The 22,378-nt window shown below is 43.3% G+C and overlaps 1 protein-coding gene across 4 annotated transcripts in view; it reads right to left on the bottom strand.

Annotated features, from left to right (window-relative positions):
* The window catches only part of LOC117363060 (ankyrin repeat domain-containing protein 50-like), a 70,268-nt gene that overhangs the window by 21,330 nt on the left and 26,560 nt on the right, over positions 1 to 22,378 (bottom strand). For 2 of the 4 annotated variants that reach the window (XM_033950274.1, XM_033950275.1), the window contains exon 2: positions 8,229 to 8,297. The gene's annotated coding sequence lies outside the window, so the exon portion shown is untranslated. Of the gene's footprint in view, positions 1 to 8,228; positions 8,298 to 11,182; positions 11,256 to 11,513; positions 11,571 to 22,378 lie in introns of those variants that run through there. The other 2 variants (XM_033950276.1, XM_033950277.1) reach the window with 2 other exon arrangements.

Here is a 22,378-nt window from a genome sequence, read left to right as displayed (position 1 = left end):
CCCACAGCAGGAAATATGCCAACTCTCGTCCACTGCCAAACAAACCCCCCCCCCAGCAGCGGGAGAGATGCCCACTTTCTTCCACTGCCAAACGAACCCCCCCAGCAGCAGGAGAGATGCCCACTCTCTCCCGCTGCCACACAACCCCCCCCCTCCTGCAGCGGGAGAGATGCCCACTCTCTCCTGCTGCCACACAACACCCCCCTCCTGCAGCGGGAGAGATGTCCACCCTCTTCCACTGTCAAATGAAACCCCCTGCAGCGGGAGAGATGCCCACTCTCTCCCACTGCCACACAACTCCCCCCTCCTGCAGCGGGAGAGATGCCCACTTTCTTCCATAAGAACTGCCATCTCCGGATCAGACCCATGGTCCATCGAGTCCGGCGATCCGCACACGCGGAGGCCCAGTCAGGTATATACCTGATGTAGTTTTAGTCACCCATATCCCTCTATGCCTCTCGTAAGGAGATGTGCATCTAATTTGCCTTTGAATCCTAGCACAGTGGATTCCTTAATAACCTCCTTTGGAAGAGCATTCCAGGCGTCTACCACTAGCTGCTTGAAGCAGAACTTCCTGACATTTGTCCTGGACTTGTCCCCCCTTAGCTTCAAACCATGTCCTCTTGTCTGCCAAATGAAACCCCCTGCAGCGGGAGAGATGCCCACTCTCTTCCACTACCAAGCGAAACCCCCTCCCCCCAGCAGCAGAGCATTTTCAAAAAGGAAAGACGCCCAAGACAGAATAAACTGGCATTTGGACGTCCTAATCACCAGGACATCCGAGTGCTGATTCTTTCTGGATGTCTCGCAAGGCATTTTACCTACTGTGTGACCAAGACTAAGGGGGGAGGGGGGGAGGTGTGTCTCACAGCAATAATCAAAACTTTCCCAGAATGTTCTGGACAGAACTTAGATGTTGTGAGCTAGACCTGTTTTAAAAGAGTCTAAGTGCCAAAAAGGTAGCCAAACTGATCAGATGACTACTGGAGGGATTAAGTGATGACCCCCAGTGGTCACTATCCTCCTCCAACCCCCCCAAAATCTGAATAAAACAGTACACACCTGTCTCTAGAATAGCAACACTTAGTATAGGAAATGCCAGTATCACACAGGTGGTTTAAGTAGCCTGGTGGGTGGGCTAGTGAGCCAAAGAGGACCCAGGCCCATAAGCCTCTCTACCCACTATACTGCCATATAGGTGACACCTTTAGGGGCTACTGGGGTGTTAGAAAGGTGGATACAGTAGATTTGGGGGTAGTATTGGAGGGCTCACTCTGTTATTGAGAAAGACTTGGGGGGATGCCACTGCTTGCCCTGGATCGGTAGCATGGAATGTTGCTACTCTTTGGGATTCTAGAATCTTGCTACTCCTTATCTCATATTTCCAGGATCGTACCTCTACGGTATCATTTAACGGTTCCTTTTCAAACACATTCTCAAATGACTTTGGTATACCACAGGGCTCAATTCTTTTCTCTTTAACATATTTTTGGCCCCTCTGATCACTCTCGGGCAATCAATTGGCTTCACTGTTTATGCCTATGCTGATGATATCCAGCTAACCCACCCTATTAACCTGGATAATCCAGCAGACATCTCCATCATTAATCAAAAGCTTGATAAAATACATGATTGGTTGAACTCTAACATGTTGTCACTTAATGTCAATAAAACTAAAATAATGATTTTCCCAATTAAGACAGGCCGTTCTCTACTCTCCCATTAAACTCAAATCTATCCTGATACAGACAGTTGACAATCTCACTTTTCATGAACACATAAGCACAGTTGTTCGAAAATGCTTCTTTTGTCTAAGAATGATCCGCTCCTTAGCTAAACTCCTCGACCACTCTACTTTAAACACTCTTATTAATTCTCTGGTCATTTCCTGTTTGGACTATGGTAACGCTTTATGCCATGGAATCACCAAAATAAATGAAGTCGCCTACAGATAGTTTAGAATACTGCCATAAAAATCATTTAGAAGGCCAAGAAATTTGACCATGTAACTCCCCTTTTAATTAAAGCTGATTAGCTCCCTATCAATCATCGAGTTACATATAAAACACTACTGTTGACTTCTAAAACTAGAAAAACAGCTCAGCTGTAATTTATTAATAGACTTTTGATTCCATACACTTCATCTCGCACCCTTCAATCCTCTGATCAAAACTTACTAGCCATTCCATCACTGAGCCATATAAATACTAGGAGAAATACGATCTTCTCTGTGGTTGCTCCCACCCTTTGGAATTCAGCCCTGAACTTGTTAAGAGAGATAAACTTGAGAAATTCAAGTCTTCTCTTAAGACGTTCCTTTTTAAGGATGCTTTACAAGTTTGACTGTTTTAAGGATTTTAAAACTTTTTTTGGTCCATTTCTTTTGGACTTACATGTTGTCTAGCCTTCAAATCTCTACACGGCATCCTTCCTCCCCTTTTTCCACTATCTTGGCTCTCCCCGAATCCTAACTCCACCAGATCCACTCAAAAATTCAAACTCTCCTTCCCCTCTTTAAAAGGCATATCCCATACAGGAAAACTTGAGACATCCCTCCTCTTCAGGATCACCGAGCTGTGGAACAGCTTTACTGCCCCTCTTCGGAGTTCGACCTCCCTCTAACACTTCCGAAAACATTTGAAAACTTGGCTTTTCTCCAAAATGTAACTACTCCCTCCCTCTCTCTCCATTATACTAAGTCCCCTCTTTCTTTCTTTTTTTACTAAGCCCTTCTTCTTTCCATTGGAGTTCCTTTCTATATTAATTCCTGTAAACCATGTCGAGCTCCACTTCTGTGGAGATGATGCAGTATACAAACTTAAGGTTTAGTTTAGTTTAGTTTGTTATCCCACCCTCTTGTATTTCTCCCGACATCTTCTCTTTCCTTAACATTACATTGTAGTTCTTAACTGTTTGTTTAGTCTTTTTATAAATTGTCCAGATGTTCTGTTTGTTGTTAATTGTTTTGATATACTATTTGTATTACCCTAATTTTTAATTGTACAACCACCTTGAAATACATGATAAGGTGGTACATCAGATTTTTAATAAACTTGATTCTGAGTGGAATGTTGCTACTCCTTGGGTTTTGGCCAGGTACAAGGGACCTGGACTGGTCACCAAGAGAACGGGCTACTGGGCTTGATGGACCGTTGGTCTGACCGTTCTTATCCTCTTTCTCCTTTCATGATTACATTGACTTTTTTTGGCATTTCTGGGACATAGAATGAAGATATTTGCCTGTCCTTAAGTTCCAATTATAGAAGTTGCTGTTGAAGTCCACTCCAGCCTGTCTGAACCACCGTGTCATTTGCAGGACACAGACCATAACAGTCTGCCCAGCACTGTCCTCATGTTCCAAATTAGTTTCCGTCAAAGCCCTTTCCAAAGCCCTCTCCGTGAAAAAGAATTTCCTGATATTACTCCTAAGTCTACCACCCTACGACCTCAATTCATGTTCTCCAGTTTTACTGTCTCCCCTTCTCTGGAAAAGATTTGTTTCTATATTAATACCGTTCAAGTTTTTAAATGTCTGTATCATATCTCTCCTGTCACGCCTCTCCTCTAGAGTGTTCATATTCAGGTTGGCCAGTCTCTTCTCAAAATTTTCCTGAACAAACAATTTCGCTCAGAACATAGTAAACAGGGAATTCTGATTCCACTTCCTCAAAACAAGTTGGTGGATTAAGTGTTCTTCATTATTCACCACACTTGGATAGTATTGAATTTTTTCTTTTCTTTTCTTTTAGTATAAATAACTTAATAATTTATAGCTTAAATGTAATTTATATGTGGATTAAGAAGTGCATCACTTATCTTAAGTCCTTATCGGTTCCTCTTCCCGACGCGTTTCGGAACTCTTTTTCAAGGTCGGGGGAACAAAGGATAAGGGTTATCCTAAACCATACTAGTGCCGCCGCTGGAATAATGAAGAACACTTAATCCACCAACTCGTTTTGAGGAAGTGGAATCAGAATTCCCTGTTTACTATGTTCTGAGCGAAATTGTTTGTTCAGGAAAATTTTGATAAGAATTTGTGAGTCAATCAATTGGGTAGCAGTCTCTTCTCATACATCTTTTGGTGCAAGCCCCATACCATTTGTCGCCTTCCTCTGGACCGCTTCAAGTCTTTTTACGTTCGTAGCCAGATACAGCCTTCAAAATTGTAAACAATACTCCAAATGGGGCCTCACCAAAGACTTGTACAGGGGCATCATCACCCCCTTTCTTCAGCTGATTACGCCTCTCTATACAGCCCAGCATCCTTGTCACACTTTTTCGTCACCTTCATGTTCCTCAAATACTATCACCCCAAGGTCCCATGCCCCGTCTATGTATATCAGCCTCTCTCCTCCTAGAGCGTATCATTCCCTCCGTTTTCTACTCCTTAAATGCATCACTCTGCACTTCTTTGCATTGAATTTTAGATGCCAGACATTAGACCATTCTTCCAAATTTTGCAGATCCTTTTTCATGTTTTCCACTCCTTCAGGGTGTCCTCTGTTACCAATCTTGGTATCAACTGCATAAAGGCTAACCTTACCTTCTAACCCTTCGGCAATGCCACTCACACACATAATGAACAGAACTGGCCCCAGCAGCAATCCCTGAGGCACTCCTCACCTTTCCCTCTTCTGAGCAAATTCCATTAACCACCATTCAACCAGTTAGAAACAGTTCACCATTTTGGGCCCTAACTTCAGCCGGTCAAGTTTATTCAAGAGCCTCCTATGAGGAACCATGTCAAAGGCAAAGGGGAGGGGGGGAGTGAAAAGGCTACAAAAACAAACTTGCCAGGCCATTTTAAAAAAAATCACCCGATCAGGCAGGAAAAGTGAATCGAATCGAAAATCCATTCAATAGGCCAAATCAAATCGAAAACATTTTCCCTAACCACTAAGCCAGTCCTCCCCTCCCACAGCTGGTTAGGTAGATGTTTATGTTCAGGATCTTTGATTTTATTTATTGGTAACTATTAATTATTTTGTACTTTGGGCTGGCGTGGCATTCTGTTTCTGATCTTTTTTAATTTCACAGATTGTAAATTAGCATATGGGGGGGGGGGGGGAAGGAAATCTCTTGATCTATATCATCTTCTGTGTTGCTCAATCCATCTCAAGTGCCAGGAAGTCTTTCAGATGAGTCAGGGACGGATTTTGTTTCCTTGGCATCTAACTCTTTCTCACCTAGCACTGTCCCTTGACAGCTTTAATTGGAGATGAAATCTAATTAAAATGGTCTTTTTATGGGGCGGGCAACCACGTGTTTCTGCATGCTAACATAGCCTGTACTCTCCTGAGGTTTTCCGTCTGTTATACGCAAGTGTACATTTTGCCTCCAATGAACCAGGGCCATGCGCTGCGTACCGCCATGTAAGCTTTCCATCACAGACAAAGAGGACTTTTGGGGGAGTTTGAGAGAGTGACTGTGTGCCTAGAAATGTTCCCCCTCATTATCTATAACAACCTCTTATACTAATGGGGAGAGAAGCAGCCTGGAAAGGAGGGTTCAAATCCTGCTGTGGCTCCTTGAGATGTGGAGCAAGACACTTAACCCTTCACTGCTTCAGGTACAAACGTAAGACTGTGGGAAGTATCCAATGTGCTTTGAACCATTACGGAAAAGATATGATTTAAATCCCAAATCCCTTTCTTCCCACCACAAGTATGATCAGAGGTTTAAAGGCCTCAACAATACACTAGAGCAAGGGTAGGCAATTCCAGTCCTCGAGAGCCAGAGCCAGAGCCAGGTCAGGTTTTCAGGATATCCACAATGAATATGTATGAGATGGATCTGCATGCACTGCCTCTTTGAGATGCAAATCTACCTCATGCATATTTATTGTGGATATCCTGAAAAACCTGATCTGCCTGTGGCTCTCGAGGACCGGAATTGTCTAGCCCTGCCCTAGAACAAAATGCTTTACCCAAGAAAGGCCATGATAAGAGGATATACAGGGTTAGAAATCATCTCTTCCTCTGTGTGTGTGTGTGTGTGTGGGGGGGGGGGGGGTGAGTAGAGGAGCCAAGGGAATCTCCCTGCCTGAATGTACATCACTTTTAGCTACTGCTGACATGAGCTAAATTCCAAATCCTTTCCCTGGAATGGAAATGAAAATAAATGCAGAGCTTAGCCAGGGTCTCGGCCATCCTCCCAGTCCAGATGTGCTTCTCTCTCATTCGATTCCATGCTGAGCCAGTCCTGAGTCTGTCCCTTTGCAGGCAGGCATTCAGAAGAGCGTGCAGGGTGTAAAACCAGGACTGGATTAACTCGTTGAGAAATCTGGAACCAACTGAAAGTATCCATCAGTCTGTATTGTCTGGGACTGATTCCTCTGGCACAAGGAGAGACTCACTCCACAGCTCCCTCGGACATTGGCATCTTTGTACTGCTTGTGTGTGCCACACGCAGAAGCAAGAGCTGGCATGGAAACCTGGCAGAGAACTCACAGGCTTCCGGCCCTAGGCTCTTCCTGCCGAAAGCTGACATCTGGGCTTACTGCTCCCCCCCCCCCCCCCCACCACTCATCTGCTCTTTAAACATCCACACCCAGTTCAATTGGACCCAGGCTCTGGTGCCAGGAAGCCCCCAACCTGTTTGAATATGGATCTTGGTGCTCTTACATCCTCTGCAAACCACACCGTTCTCTTTTGCTTTCCAAAGAAAAGATTTGTCTGTCGCCTTTTCTATAGATTTATTTTAGCTTGACCTGCTCAGCCAGCCATTTTATGCCATTCAAAGTCCAGGACTCCAACCTCTGCCTTGACTCTTTTATTAATCCACACTGTCAGATAGTCACAGAGGATCTGATGACCACCCACTTGGATATTAGAAAGCTTTAAGGTCCTGCCCCGCACCCCTTCTGAAGATTTTGATTTTCTGAACTGCTTTTCCACTTTCAGCTGACTAGACTGTAAGCTCTTTTGAGCAGGGACTGCCTCTCCTGTGTTTTAATGTACAGCTGTAGTAGTAGCTGAAGGAGGCTGATGCGTCCTTTTTCGTAAAGAGTTAGCCAGTGAGAAAGTCATAAGACGTGTCCCTGGCAGAAGCAAGATTTGAACTCTGACTCCTTGGTTTTGAGGTCACTTCCTTCCTCGGGGAGCAATTTCTGAGAAATCTGCCTTTTGCTGCTTCCCCTCTTTGCAAATTTCACCTTCTCCCATTTTGGGATTCCACCCTTCTAACTACCCAGAGATCATTCTGCCTTCCTCCTCCACCTCTGCTTTTCATGTTAAAAAGGTACTAGAGGTGCTCACTGGTTTGACCTGTGCAGAATCTTTCCAGCTCATTCTTTGTTGAAAGTCTGTGATTTTCTCTGCTACTAAATAGGATATTCCCATTTTGAACTTATTTTCCAGCTCCCAAATAAAGGGGAATTATGACTGCGACAAGGGTCATAAGGAAGTGTCCTGTTTCCAACAGTGGCCAACCAAGGTCCCAAATACCTAGTTAGATCCCAAGGAGTAAAAGATTTTATCCTAGGAATAAGCAGTGCCTTTCCCCAAACCATCTCAATAATGGCCCATGGACTTCTCTTTTAGGAAATAATCCAAGCCTTTTTAAAACCCTGCTAAGCTAACTGATTTCACCCCATTCTCTGGCAACAAATTCCAGAGTTTAATTACACGTTGTTTAGAGAATATTGGATTGATGGTTAATTATCAGTTCATTTAATTCTTTATATATCCAGCTGTATCTCCTGAGGTATTCCCAGTGTTTTTCACGTGACCCGTTTTGAGATGAATAGGTGTGTATACTGTACTATAGTTTTGGCAAATTGTAACCCGTTAACTGTATATTATGTATGTTAACCTGTAACCCATTCTGAGTTCATTGGGGAGAACAGGATAGAAACCCATTTAAATAAATGAAATACTGCTGCAGAGAGAGGCTTCGTTCTGGACTCAAAGGGTCCAGGGCCACCGAAGGAGAGAGGGAGGGTCTCAAGCTGCAGTGGACGGAGCCCCAAGTTCATAAAGAAGTAGCAGGGCCTCTTGTGTCAGTGTAAAGAGGAGGTGGGGGCTCAGACTGCTATGTATGGGGTTCTCAGTTCATGAAAGAGAAGTTTCTAGGGCACAGATGCTGGGCGTTGTTTCTCAAGGAACTACTGGGCCATCTCTTGGCTCACATTCAGCAAACTTACAAAGTAAAAGAATTACAAATTGATGTCAAGACAGCAGAAGAGGAGAAAATGTACAGAGTAGGACTCAACAGGAAAATCAACTTACAGTGTAGCGAGAGCAGAACAAGTGCAGTTCCCCGGCTCTGGTCCGTATTATTCCTCTTCAAGTAGTGCCCTAAAGGAAATAAACACATTTGTTTCTAGAAGTAAATTAAACGGCAGATCCTGCCTGTCTCTGAGCAGCCACTGCTGGGCCTGGAGCCCGGGATGCAGGATTTCTGGTCTGGCCTTGCTTGCCAAGTCTTAGGCTGGGACCAGACAGAGAGAGATAGTGGGTGCTGTGGACGGCTCATTTGGCCTTTATCTGCCATCATCTTTCTATGTTTTCAGTCTACGTTCAGTGTAGGACTGCTTTTTGGGAACGTTACTTAATCCCCACTAGAAATTGACGTTCTTCTTTTGGTTGTTCCCTCACCTCGATGACTATATTCTATGACATTACTCCAACCCCTTGGAACGCTCTAGCACTCCATCTCAGCTCTGAACTATTCCTAAATAAATGTAAATCTTCACTAAAAAGGGAAAGGGAAAGCTTTTTCTTCTCTGATGTCTATACCTTCACTCATATGAATAACTTTTCGATTCTTCAGTCATTTCACCTTTACGCTCTCCAAGCTATTCCTCGGCTATCACAACATAATAACATCCCCTTTGCTCTCCCCTCCCCCACCCCCACTTTTCTGTCAAAATAAAGGAGTTCTCATCCTTATTTTCCCTTTGTCAGTGTCTTGTTACATGTTAGTCTGTATTTATTTTTATAAGAACATAAGTATAGCTTTACTGGGTCAGACCAATGGTCCATCAAGCCCAGCCTGTTCTCATGGAGGCTAATCCAGGTCACTAATACCGAGCCAAAACCCAAAGAGTAGCAACATTCCATGCTACTAATCCAGGGCAAGCAGTAGCTTCCCCCATGTCTTTCTCAATAACAGACTATGGACTTTTCCTCCAGGAACCTGTCCAAACCTTTCTTAAAACCAGCTATGCTATCCATTCTTACCACAACCTCTGGCAATGCATTCCAAAGTTTAACTATCCTCTGAGTGAAAAAATATTTCCTCCTAGTGGTTTAAAAAATGTATTTCCCTGAACTTCATCGAGTGGCCCCTAGTCTTTGTATTCTTGTATGATATTTTATTGTAAATTGCTTAGACATTTTACGTAGGCAGTATTTCAAATTTTAAATAAACTTGAAACTCATGATTACAAAAAAATCATCTTGGGTTAATTGTGTTGAGTGAATTGTATTACTTCAAGGCACAAGAAACCAATGGGGACAGCATCTCTTCCTCTTCCCTCTCCCCCCAACCCAACCATCTGTGTGTCTGGCAGCTCTGCCTCTCCCCCACCATGTGTCCAGCATCTACCCTTCTTCATCCCTCTCAGTGCTGGAAAAACCAACGAGTTGCGAGCATCACTAAAGATGCTGCCTTGCTCCTTCTTTCTCTTGGTCCCGCCTTTTTATGTATCTTCCTGTGCGTGGGACTACGATGAGTGAAGCACTGGAGCAGCCAGAAGTAGCGCTGAAGCTGGAGAGGGAAAGGATGATCCATAGGAGGGAGAGAGAGATGCCAGACTGTAGGGCAGGGAGCCTAGTGCAGCAGAAAAAAAACAAACAAAAAACCCTCAGCCCTTTGGATGCCAGTTTTAAGGGTCTACCGGCAGCCGGGCTGGCCTTTGCAAAACCGGCCATTTGGCAACCATGGCAAGGGTGGAGGTAAAGCGTGAGATGTGATGCTGGACCGGTGGGAATTGAGGAAGGGGGAGGGAGAGAGAGAGAGCAAACTGGCACAATCCAGGTGGTTTTTGGCACGCCCCCAGAGCTCAGCATCCCCCTGCCACACTTACCCTGCTAACCAGGTTGTACCAGCCCTGGTATGATTAAAATTCTTAACCATAGAGAAAATGAATGCCTAATCCACAGCACAACTGTAGTGTCTCCCAGTACAGACCAGTAAAGAAGGATGCACAGATCTATAGAAACCCATTCATCTCTTTCCCAGTAGAGGGGTACACACTTATAGGAACCCAGTGATCTCTCTCCCAGTACAGACCAGTAAAGATGGGCACACAGATCTATAGAAACCCATTCATCTCTCTCCCGGTAGAGGGGTACACAGACTTATAGGAACCCAGTGATCTCTCTCCCAGTACAGACCAGTAAAGATGGGCACACAGATCTACAGGAACCCACTCATCTCTCTCCCAGTACAGACCGGTAAAGAGGGGTACACAGATTTACAGGAACCCAGTCATCTCACTCTGAAGACAGAGAGGTGCCAAGAGGTACCCAGATCTCCCAGAATATTCCATCCAATAGCACAAGTTGGCTCAGAAGGGTGAATCAAAGATCCCCAGAGAACCATCTTCCATCCTCCTCTGCAGTTGTCACCCAAGGCAGACATGTTGCACCGATTCATAGAGAAGTATAAGTTTGTGGACCCCCCTCCCAGCACCTACAACCTCTGAACACTTGGGCTAGATGCACTAAATATGGACTGGAGAATGAGCGATCGTGCAGAAAATCTTTGCAGTCAGAGACTCATCTCATGCGCATTTAAGCCCTGGAAGTATTTAAACGTCTCTCTCATATCTCCCCTCTCCCACCTTTCCTCCAAAGTATACAGATTGAGATCTTGAAGTCTATCCCTATACACCTTAAGAAGACCACACACCATTTTCGTAGCCTTCCTCTGGACCAACTCCATCCTTTTTTTATCTTTTTGAAGGTGTGGCCTCCAGAATTGTGCACAATATTCTAAATAAGGTCTCACCAGAGTCTTATAGAGGGGCATCAATACTCCTTTTTTCTACTGGCCATTCTTCTCCCTCATTCATAGCTCTCATCAGGGTGTGGGGGAGGTGGGGGAAGAGTCGTAATGAAACATCACCCCAGTGTTAAAAAAATAAAAAGAAAACTGGACAGAAAGGACACATGTGGACTGGGGTCAATGACCCTCAATCCCCCAGCAGATAGAGAAGACCTGGAATACTGCTCACCTGCCCCACTTTCAAAACAGGCCAAGCTTGACCCCCTCCAGTGCTACGTCCAGCAGCTCTTGTTCTCCCCCAGAAGCTACAAAGAAACGGAGGTGGTGGCCTCTCTTCTCATGAGCCACCCATGTCTGCTACTGCTCCAGGACTCCACTCCAGAGAGACAGGCACAGGTCCACCCCTTCCTGGTGGCTCACCTCTGGCTGCTGGTTATCCGCACACACATAGAGATAGTGCCACAGACACGCACCTCTCTCGTATGTGGCTACCCTTTCTCCAGAGCCACAGGTCTACACCAGTCTTTGCTTCTGCACTCACTTAAACCCCGGTGGCTCACCTGTGGCTGTTCTTCCCCAGCCCTGGCTCACATGAACACAGAGACAGATAGAGGCACACCCCCATCTGAGGAATGCAGCTGATTCACATGACACACCTTCTACAAGAAGGAAAAATGATTAGCCCAGCATGACAAGTTTAACCCTGGGCGGGCTGGCCAAAACCCTGCTCTGAGGTAAATTCCCCTCCCCCACTACATCCCGTAAATCCTGAGCAGTTCCAGCTCCCAGATCAGAGAAGACCAGCACCAAAACCCTGAACTGCCCTTGTTATAAAGGGGAAGGGAAAGGATTTTGGAGTTGAAGGAGACTTATATAAAGGAAAATATTTTACTCCCTATATACCATGCAGGTCAATTTAAAAGATTTAGGGGCTCTTTTTCAAAGCATTTATATAGACAAATAGCACTTTATGTGTCCAAGTACAATGAGCCCCTTAATCACTTAGCTTTGAATGTGACCAGTCAAGGGCCCATTGCAGTAACCTCACATCAACGTACACAGGTAGGGCTAGTCTCAGTTAGGGCGCTGGTCTTTGACCAGAGGGATCTGACCCAGCAGCGGCAATTCTTATGTTCTTAACCTAATGCAAAAGTAAACAGGCTGAATGCAAAAACCCAAGCGCTAACCTTCGTGCACCTACTGGAATATTATTCCGTGCATAAAACACCAATACTTACAGCAGAATTGCATCCAGCATCCACATGGAGATCTGCACACAGAGTCTGACCCATTATTTGCCAGTAGACCAGCACCTCTCCTCAGGACATCCTCACCAACACTACTGCAGATCGCATGTTAAACCCCTGGCACCGCACCTACCGCTGTTCTGCGCATTTCTCTGCGTCTATCCTAAATAGCTAACCGTAGCCAGTAGCGTCTTTATTTAATATACTGTTATATAGAAAAAAAAAACAGTACACAAAAGGGAAAATTTATATAATTAATATATAAAAACAAAGACATCTACAAAAGGGGACCTACATTACAAAATCAGATCAATGTAACCAATCGACACAAGGACTGAATAACACACCACACCAGGGTAATACATTGATGTTGGAAGGAATGCCAAACTAAAGTAAAAGTCTGAAATGATACTTCCAGTCGGCTCTCTGAGTCAGGCCATTGAAAATGTCTAGTAATAGCCAGAAAACACGCCAAAATCATGGAATGAGCAGTAAATTCTGGCCTGATAAGCGAGAAGAATCACTTGATGAAGAAGTATTTTGAGAGGAAGACGATAAGTGAGAGGAAGCCAGGATTCAGGGTATTAAAGGCAAGTAATATGATCTCATTGTCATCTTCGTATGCTGGAAAAGTTGGTACCCTGTACTAAGGAATTACAACAGTTAAGTTGGGGGAAAGCGCAGGGTGTGCAGAGCATTTTGATCGAAGAAGAAAGCAAACCAAGTGCAAGTCCCCAGGTTACAAAAAAGTTTGTTTACACTAGTGAAAAAGTATTAAGTCCACAGAGAATAAGTCCTAAAACCTTTACAGATTTCAGGAAAGGGATTGTTCCATTTATTAAAGAGTGGTATGTGCTAGGGGATGAGAGACTGACCACGCAGGAATCAGAGGAGAGATCTTAGTGGATAATGTCTGAGGTAGAGAAATTTTTCCCTGTCTCAGTGAGTTTTGTCGCTGTTCCTATCCCTGCCCGTTCCTGTAAGCTCTGCCTTAACCAGTGGCGTACCTAGCATATGTAATACCCGGGGCCCATCATTTTTTTGACACCCCTCCCATCTATATGAAAAATATGATTTTTAGTAACAATCTACATATTACATTACATTACATTACATTACGGATTTCTATTCCGCCTATACCTTGCAGTTCAAGGCGGATTACAAAAGATTTGACTGGACATTTCCAGTGATGATCACATTACAGAGGATTTTACTGGACATTTTCCAGTGGGGATACAATTTTTTTTTTTTTTTTTCTTGGGGATCTTATGGGTTGGATAGAAAACTGACAGTGCCTAGCTGTGTGATTTTAGCAAATGGAATACAGTTAGAGTAGGCAAGATTACAATCTTTTTATGGTCTGTTTACTTGAAGGGTGATTAGGTGTGATATTTGGGGGAGGATTATCTGGTGGTAGATGAGTTCAGTCGAGGTAGGTGAATTATCTGGAGGTAGGTGAACTTAGCTGGAGGTAGGTGAAGTGGTTTTAGGTTTTTGGATGAATTTTTTAAAAAGCAGGGTTTTGATTTCTTTACGGAATGTTTTGAATTCGTCCGATGTTGTCAGCAGGTTGGAGATGGTATGGTTGAGTTTTGCTGCTTGTGTTGCCAGAAGGTTGTCAAACATTTTCTTGCGTTGTGTGCCTTTGAGTGGAGGGAAGGCAAAAGGATTTGGGGTTCTTCTTTGTCTTGTGGTGGAGATCTGGTTTAAGCGGTTGTTTAGGTAGGATGGGGAAGAGCCTTGTACTGCTTTGAATAATAGGCAGTGGAATTTGAATTGAATTCGTGCTTGTATGGGTAGCCAGTGGGAGTCTAAGAAGGCGGTTGTTATGTGATCATATTTTCTAAGTGATTAGATCAGTCTGAGGGCGGTGTTTTGTATGGTCTGGAGTTGCTTTATCATAATGGCTGGACAAGGAAGATATAGGGAGTTGCAATAGTCCAGCAGACCTAAGACTAGGGATTGATATCGCACAACAAGAGTGTACTTAGGAAAAGGCAGCATCTTAAACACTGCAGTGAGCACTAGAACACCAACACATACATTGTAAAACTAAACAAACCAGATCCTGCACAGTCAACTGATCCTGTACAGTCGATGCTATCAGAAAGCCATGTCCCTTTCATACACAGACAGATACACCCTCGCCCAATATGGAATAATCACAAACTAAAAATAGAAATATGTAGACAAAAGTTAAACTGAACTGCCAAGAAACCAGACTCTGCATACAATGCAACACCACAACACCACAAAAACAGTAATACATCTCTCTAATACTGTGCAAAATATAAAGACAGTAGATGTAAATTTGAAAAAAACTGATACATAACAATCACCACTTTACAAATTAACAAATAAAAATAAAACAAATAATAAGAAATGAGAAAATACCATTTTATTGGACTAATCCCCGTATGCTCGGTCCTCATCCCCACAAACCACCTGATTCCATCCACACAAGCCTCAAATTGTTTCATATTGAACTTATTATAATAAAGTATAAAAAGAAACAATATTCTGTACAATTGTCAATTTATAAATCAGCGTCTTCTCTCCATTCTCTCTTCCCCATTTTCCTTTAGCGTCCTCAGCCCACTCTCTCTCCACTTTCCTTCAGCGCACGCACATAAAAACAAGCAAGTAATTTTATATCATTTTCATTCTATTCATTCATAGAAATTAAAGTCTAAATAATGCCAGTCACATAACAAAACATGATTTTACAAAAATAATTCCCTGCACAGTCAAGCCTGCAAGGATTACTAGATGTCTTTCAGCAACTCCCCTCCCTCCCTCCCCCTTACCTTCATGGCCAAGTCAAAATGATCTACCAACAATAAAATTTTAAAAACACAAAGCACACTGTATGCAGAGAAAATGTTAATTATCATTTATATTCTGCAGGTTTTCAAAGAGGTCAAGGCAGATGACTTTATGCAATCAGCTATACAAAAATAGACAAATATACCCCCCTCCCTTTTTACTAAACCGCGATAGCGTTTTTTTAGCACAGGGAGCTGCGCTGAATGCCCCACGCTGCTTTCGAAGCTCATAGGCTCCCTGCCCTAAAAACTGCTATTGCGGTTTATTAAAAGGGGGCCATAGTGCAAAATATAGACAGCATATATAAATTCTCAAAACAGACACATTTTGATCACTAAATTAAAAATAAAATCATTTTTCCTACCTTTGTTTGGTAATTTCATCAGTCTCTGGTTGCACTTTATTCTTCTGACTATGCATCCAATATTTATTTCCTTCTTTCAGCCTCCTGTATGCTTCCTCTCCTCCAGACCTCATTCCCTCCCCCAACTTTTTCTTTGTTTCATCTTGTCCCCTTTTTTCTTTCTCTCTCCATGCCCCCTTTCTTTCTGTATGTCTGTCTTTCTCTCTCTCTCTCTCCATGCCCCATTTCTTTCACCCTGCCCCCTTCTTTCTTTCTCTCTCCATGCCCCCTTTTTTCTCTATGTTTGTCTTTATCTCTCTCTATCAATGCCCCATTTCTTTCTTTCACCCTGCCCCCTTCTTTCTCTCTCCATGCCCCCTTTCTTTCTCTATGTCTGTCTGTCTCTCTCTCTCAGTGCCCCATTTTTTTTCTTTCTTTCACCCTGTCCCCTTTCTTTCTTTCTGGATCCTTGTTCCCCCCCTTTCTTTCTTTCTGGCTCCCTATCTCCCCCCCCACTTTCTTTCTTTCTCCCTGCCCTCCCCCATGCCACCACCATTGGGAAACATGCTGCTGCCACCACTGCCGGGGAAAAGCTGCCACTGGCCATCGGAAACAGGCTGGCACCGAGTTCGCCCTGCTTCTCTTCCCCGCGGGCTGACCAACTCTCGCTGCCTGACGTCAATTCTAATGTCAGAGAGGACGTTCCGGGCCAGCCAGGCAGCGATTGGCTGGCCCAGAACGTCCTCTCCGATGTCAGAATTGATGTTGGATGGCTAGAGTTGGTTGGCTCGCGGGGAAGAGAAGCAGGGAGGGAGAACTCGGCGCCGGCTTTTTTCCTGATGATGGCAATGGCAGCCTTTCCCCGGCGGAAGCCTATTACCCGGCGGTAAGTGGCCAGCTGTGCACCCCCTTGGGCTGTGCACCCGGGGAGAGCCTCCCCCCCCGCCCCCCTTGGTATGCCACTGGCCTTAACCGCACAAGCCTCGAACATTTATGATTTAATGTGTTTGAGGCTTGTGCAGATGAGGACAGAGCTTGCAGGAATGGGGCAGGGACAGGAAAATAATTTTCCAGGATGGGACAGGAAAATGAGTTCCCATGGGGACGGGGAAAAATTTGTCTCCGTGTCATTCTCTAGTCTGAGGTTCTCAAGACAGTGAAACAACATGACAAGGTAGTGGTTGTTGCCTAAAGAATGCTTGGCCTCCATAGAGAGAAGTGGAACCAGCAGAAGAAAGGAGGTGTTGAAGCCCCTGTACAAGTAGTTGGTGAGGTCCTTCTTGAGTACTGTGTCCAGTTTTGGAGGCCTGTTTCTCTACAAGAATGTAAAACGACTTAGAGAATGACACAGGGACAAGAGTGAGGGAAGAATCAGAGTCTGAATGGGCTCAACCACTGACCCTCAAGCCTTGCATTGAAGAATGCTGGTGTAGAAAGACTGAAAACACAAGAACATAAGAATTGCCGCTGCTGGGTCAGACCAGTGGTCCATCATGCCCAGAAGTCCGCTCACACGGCGGCCCCCAAATCAAAGACCAGTGCTCTAAATGAGCCAGCCTCACCTGCGTACGTTCCAGTCCAGCAGGTAAGGCTTTGTCTTGAATCCCTGAAGGGTGTTTTCCTCTATAACATCCTCCAGAAGAGCGTTCCAGTTTTCTACCACTCTCTGGGTGAAGAAGAACTTCCTTACGTTTGTACGGAATCTATCTCCTTTCAACTTTAGAGAGTGCCCTCTCGTTCTCCCTACCTTGGAGAGGGTGAACAATCTGTCTTTATCTATTAAGTCTATTCCCTTCAGTATTTTGAATGTTTCGATCATGTCCCCTCTCAGTCTCCAGATATTCCAAATTGGTTGTGCTTAGAAATCTCACTCATGCAGCCTACTCCTCTACTTAGATTACTAGGTTCCTCTTCAGTAAAGTCATACCCCTACAATCCCCTAATATACAAAACACATAAAACCTTGATGAATCTGGATAAACATTTAGAACGCCCTTGGCTTCAGTCTGCCCTTTGTCCCATTTGGCATAACCGCATGTTCCAAATAGATAAAAAATGTATCTTCTGGCCTTTATGGTCTAAACATCAGATATGGGACATTGCATCCATTTGTCATTCTGATGGTTCTTGGAATACCTTTAATGAGCTGCAAGACAAATTCTCTCTCCCTGATTCTCAATTTTATAGATAGCTACAACTCCGATCATCCCTTAAAAAGTCTAATCTCAAACCGACAACCTCGATTCACCCTCCCACTCTGTATACCCTCTCTAAACAATTCCTAGCTTTGGGTCATGTAGCTTCAAAATTTTATAAGATTCTTAAACAACTCCCTGCTAACCAAACCTCTGCTCTGAAACATTCACGGGAAGATCTTGGCATATCCATTTCTGACTCTGTCTGGGATTCCATTTTGGAATCTACCTTTCACACCTCCAGATCGGCTTCCATTACACAAAGTCTATACTTTCTCTTTCATAGAGCACAATGGACCCCTATCAAATCTCATAAAATTAATCTATCATTCCCGAGTTCATGTTGGACATGTTCCACAGCAACTGGCTCCTTTAAACACCTTTTATTTTATTGTCCTGCAATACAATCATATTGGACATCTGTATGGAATACTATATGCTCCTTATTTCACATTGATATTGCACTATCTTACCAAATGTTGTTATTGAAATCTTCTACATCTTCGCTTAACCTCTCTGTACAGGATGCTTTCTTGTTTGATGTCCTCCTTGCCCTAGCTCTTAAGGTCCTTCTTAGCTGCTGGAAAAACCTATCAAAAGCTTCTCACTGTCAATGGTGGAATTTAGTATGTCAAACTTACCGTTTTGAAGCTTATATTGCCAAAAAACTGAATAGTTATTCACGTTTCCAGGATAACTAGAAATCTTTGAAGCTCTATCTGCAATGCTCTACTTCCTGAGTTTTTTCTCCTTCCCTCTTCTCCCACTCTCCTTTTTGGCATTTATTTATTAGTCTATTTCGTTATCCTTTCTTTTCCTCCCCCCTTCTTTTCCATTTTTCTTTGTCTCCACGATGATAGACGATGTTTATGTTTGGTTGATGTTTACTGAGAAATACTGTGAACGCCTTTGTTTATATTCTCAATTTATTCTGGTTACTTCACTGTTTGTTATTATGATACAACATCAATCCTCTTACTGTATCATATTGTTTGTTCTTTTTATAAAAATTCTTCAATAAATAAACTTTGACTTAAAAAAACCCAAAAGCCTATTACTCTGCCAGAGTTGGCTCTTCGGTGATAGACTCCAAACAACTAGTCAAACTAGTCAGTCACTTACTACAGACTCTACAAGCTTCTCTCCCTACTTCACATTTCAAGACTAAAATTAGCAACATGTGATCACTCTGTATAAATTCTCTTGATTTAAGCTCAGAAATTATTACTGTACCAGACCATTAACATCGAGATGATTTACTGTGGAATTCGTTTACAACCCCTGACTGGAACTTATTTAACCAGCTATACTTGAAATATGCAAATTCTTATTGTACTTTAGAATCATGTCCACCACCAATCATAAAAGAAGCTCCATAATTTTTAAGGAGGGACTTGTATGATTGAATGATTGCCATGCTTGAACTAGAGCAATTTCCAAAGAATGATGGGCATATTATAATCACACCTATTATTAAAAATCCAAAAGAATCATCTTCTTCACCATCAAATTACAGGCCAATAGCTTCTAGCCCATTCTTTGTTAAGATCATGGAAAGTCTTGTCCAATGCCAACTTCTGGAATGTTTGGAACAACATTCTCTTTTATATGATACTCAATCCAGCTATTGACCACATTACAGCATGGAGACATTACTTACCGCCCTTTCAGATCGCTTGCACAATCTGTTTAGTAGGGGTAAGAACATAAGAATTGCCGCTGCTGGGCCAGCACCCTAACTGAGAGTAGCCCTACCTGCATACATTTTGGTTCAGCAGGAACTTGTCTAACTTTGCCTTGAATCCCTGGAGGGTGTTTTCCCCTATGAAAACTCTGGAAGAGCGTTCCAGCTCTCTACCACTCTCTGGGTTAAGAATAACTTCCTTATGTTCGTACGGAATCTATCCCCTTTTTTTTTAGAGAGTGCCCTCTTGTTCTCCCTACTTTGGAGAGGATGAACAATCTGTCTTTATCTACTAAGTCTATTTTCTTCAGTACCTTGAATGTTTCGATCATGTCCCCTCTCAATCTCCTCTGTTCGAGGGAGAAGAGGCCAGTTTCTCTAATCTTTCGCTGTATGGCAACTCCTTCAGCCCTGTAACCATCTTAGTTGTTCTTCTCTGGACCCTTTCGAGTAGTACCGTGTCCTTCTTCATGTATGGCGACTAGTGCTGGACGCAATACTCCAGGTGAGGGCACACCATGGCCCAATACAGCAGCATGATAACCTCTGATCTATTCGTAATCCCCTTCTTTATCATTCCTAGCATTCTGTTTGCCCTTTTCACCGCCGCCGCACATTTCGTGGAGTAACCAATGTGGTGTTCCACAGGGCTCCCCTCTCTCTCCTTCACTTTTTAATGTTCATTTGAGTTCTCTTGGTTCCAGACTGTCTGATATGAATGTTAATTACTACAGCTATGCTGATGATAGAACTGTGGTAAACCCTATTCCAACTACACTGTCACAAATATCTCAGTTAATATCGATAGTATTAGTAGCATAGTAAATGACGGCAGAGAAAGACCCGAGTGGTCCAACCATACATGCTCCATCAATTAATCATTTAGTTTAAATGGTCCTTTTTCTTAGATATTTCTGGGCCAGAAACTCAGTAGTTTGCTTAGGTTCCATCTTAACCATCTCAGCCATCGAAATCCTCCTCAGCCTGTCCTCAACTGAATGTTCATACATGGGCTATAGAACGTTGGATGCAGGAATTTAAATGAAAACTCAACAAGGGTAAGACAAAATTTTATCTATGCAACCCTTGTAAAAAGACCTCTGTTCAGAATTTATTAGTAGACGGAATTTCCTATCCGTTAAATTCAATGATTAAGATCTTAGGAATCACATTAGATCAAGACTTACCAGTCAGTTCGGAAATGTTTCTATATACTTTGGAAGTAACACTCTATATGTTCCTATTTTGACCACTCTGCTTTCAGACTACTGGTGCAATCTTTGTTACTTAGCTCTGACTATTGTAACATCGTTTATTATGTTGGTCTCAAGAGAAACCTGCGTAGATTGTGATCGATTCAGAACACAGCGGTCAGGTTAATTTTTAACCTGAAAAAAATCGTATCATGTTACTCCTTTTTATCGGAAACTGCACTGGCTTCCAACAGAAGCCAGGGTTGTTTTCAAATTTGGATCATTATGTTATAAGGTGTTGTTTGGCCTTACTGCAAATTATCTGAAGGATCATTTTGAACTGGCGATATCAAAATGGTCTCTACGCCTTTTGCTTTCCCTTCTGTTAAGGTTTGTCGATACAAAAAATACTTCGCTAGGTTATTCTTGTTTCGGGCAGCAATCAGAGACAAGGAATTTAGCTGGTTAATACTTACCGCTGTATCATATATAAACATTTCATAAAACTCTTGAAAACTTATTTGACAAATGTTTGTAATATAAGATTAGGACTTAACAATTTGCTACTTTAATTCCTGAGATTGTCTCAGCTTCTTAAACTGTGAACCGCATGGGACTAAATTAAGGTTATATGGTATGTAAATGATAATGTAATTTCATCCTGTAGGGAAACATCCAGGAGCTGATTTCCACTGGTGCCATAAAAAGAGCAAACAGCAGTAAATACCACTGGCCCATAAACCAAATACTCTGCCATAGCAAGGAAAGAGGGGTCTGGCCAGAAAAAGGACAGACCGAGACGTCCACGTCCAGTGAAAGCAATGGAAGTAAAACCTGGATGTCTCAATGCATCCTCCTTTCTCTGGAGCCATATGGTATCCCTAGGTAAGGCCTATATCAGCAATCCAGAGTCAGATTACAAAACTGGGCCCTTCCTTTTATTTTCATTCTCTGGTACCCCATAATATCAGAGGAAGAGCCAGATCAGGGGACTCATCCTCAGAAGTAAACAGGAAGAGCCAGAGTGACCTGGGCTTGCAATTCATTTTCCCAACTAATCTCCTCCCAGTATATTTCATTTTCAATGTTCATAGTTCATGATCTGATATACAACTAATAAGCAGTTTACAAGTCTAAAATGAGAGCAGAGGAGAAGTAACGAACGTCACAGTAGGTGGCCAAGTTACGATAAAGTCTCACAATAAAGCAACACTATGGAGTGGGCTGCAGAAATCATCATTCATGTTTGAACAATTTTCAAAGATAATATTCAGCTCATCCCTTTCTTCAGTACTAGCTCAAGGAGAGGTAGATTCAGGTACTCTGGAAGATTCACAGTCTAAGTCTCTACCTGAGGTAAATGGAGGGTTGCGTGAGATCACAGGCAGGAGGGGGATTTGAATTGGGGGCCACTGTTGTCAGGCCACTGCTTCTCACCTCTGAGTAGGGAGAGACAACTGGCCTTAAGGAGCTGAAGCAGCCAACAGGTGACTTGCCTGGAACCCTGCCCAGATCTGTCTCTTCAAGTCCAAGTGGGGTGAGGTCTCTCACAGCAACAGCAGCTTCCTGCAAATTCAGGACAGGAGAGAGCACAGTTACACCCTAAGCCTCTCCCTCCTCAGCTTCAGCTTGCTCCTGAACACACTAACCACAGAAGCATTCCTTACACCCACTGCTAGGAAGCTCCTTCCAGGACCTCTTTAGCACTGGAAAGCAGAGAGTTAAATCCAAATCCCCACTCCTTGTGCTGTATATATCCTTTGGACATCTCAGGGTGCTCTAGCCTCTTCCCCCTGACATCTCTGTTCAGCTCTCTGTGCTGTATTCACACTTCAGATGTCTCGGAGTACTTTAGTCCCTTTTCAGCTACTGGTGCTGAATTCATATTTCTCAGGACACACACACCTCATTCCTTAGAGAAATCCTAGCTCTGCTTT

Source organism: Geotrypetes seraphini, chromosome 6, assembly GCF_902459505.1.
Source record: "Geotrypetes seraphini chromosome 6, aGeoSer1.1, whole genome shotgun sequence".
NCBI lineage: Eukaryota > Metazoa > Chordata > Amphibia > Gymnophiona > Dermophiidae > Geotrypetes > Geotrypetes seraphini.
Note: the sequence above shows the minus strand (reverse complement) of the source record. Positions and strands in the feature narration are given on the sequence as shown.